The sequence below is a fragment of the Vombatus ursinus genome, unplaced genomic scaffold (assembly GCF_900497805.2).
Source record: "Vombatus ursinus unplaced genomic scaffold, bare-nosed wombat genome assembly UNPS02014779.1, whole genome shotgun sequence".
Lineage (NCBI taxonomy): Eukaryota > Metazoa > Chordata > Mammalia > Diprotodontia > Vombatidae > Vombatus > Vombatus ursinus.
The window spans coordinates 43,289,702-43,291,151 of record NW_020954557.1 but is presented as its reverse complement, the minus strand read 5'-3'; positions in this window follow the sequence as shown (position 1 = coordinate 43,291,151).

Here is a 1,450-nt window from a genome sequence, read left to right as displayed (position 1 = left end):
CAGACCCAGGACTTAATGATGTCAAGTTTGGTGTCCACTATGATTCTGCTTTTCTTCACTGAGACAATGGGAGTTTTGATAGGAAAAATCATGCTAAGGCACAGGAAAGTGAGTGCAAATCTGACCAGTGTGTTGTAGTGACAGTTTTTGGGCAGCTTCAGGACAACACAAAGGTACTGTCCACCAGGGAGGGGAGAATATTTCAGGAGGGGAGAGAGAAGTACATGGAAGAGGGAAAAAGAGGTGGGAAAGAGCAATAATAAACTCATCTTTGGAATTTGGGAGTCTTACATGGGGGAAAGGTACTTTATTTTCCTTTCCTCAGGACCATAATTCTAGGAAGCCCAATGAAAAGAATACTATCTAGCTACTTGCTGCTCCCTAGGCCATGGTCCCAGATTTCAATTTTTAAAATTTGAAAACATTTGATTGATATATATAAATCACTTTTCAATGAACAATCTTTCTCCTCTTTGTAACTTTCTGTTTAAAAACCCCTAATAGCAATTGTGACTAAGGGAACATATAGCTTTCCACTCATAATTTACCTTTTTTTTTTTTTAAACAAAAAGGATGTCTTGTTTTAACCTAAGTCATCTGGAGCCAACACTGCCATTGTATGTAACCTGAATTATGTTATTTTTAGTGTTATTGATGCAGTTTAGGGGTTCAGGGGTTCTGGGACCCCAAAATCATGACACATGGGTCCTGTCTGAAAGAATTCGACCCAAACCTTCTTTCAGTCAAAAACAAGGTTTATTGAAGATTCGCCGTATTAGCCAGACTCTTAAGGAATCTGAGCATCTATGGGTTATTGGCTAGATTATGAAAATCTGTACCGTGGCTAGATTTTAACAATCTTAGTATCTTAATGGAGAAAAGATGGACCTTATATACAGAAAGCTTGTGGGAGGGATCTAAGAGTGGCCAATAAACTGGGGTGAACAGAACTCCTGGGACCTGGACAATGGAGCCTAGCTAGGATTAAGTGTGGGAAATGGCCAGAGGCCATAGGGAGGTAAGACAATGGAGGGGAGATTGGGTGTAGCCACAATGAAAGGCCAGTTGATGGGGCAGCTAGGTGGTACAGTGGATAGAGCACCAGCCCTGAAGTCAGGAGGACCTGAGTTCAAATCTGGCCTCAGACCAAACACTTGACATTTACTAACTGTGTGACCCTGGGCAAGTCACTTAACCCCAATTGCCTAAAAAAAAAAAAAAAAAAGCCAGTTGATGGGATTATAGCCTCAGGTGAACACCAGAGATTTGGCCATGTGGGAAAGTCCAGGGTTTTTCCCTTTCTGGGGCCCATCATTATCATTATTTCTACTTTTATAGTCATTGTGTAAATTCCTTTGATTCTATTTTCTTCTGTGTCAGTTCATGGAAGTCTCAAGTGTTTGAGAATTTTTCCTGTTCATTTTTCCCTATGAGGCAATATTCCATTACG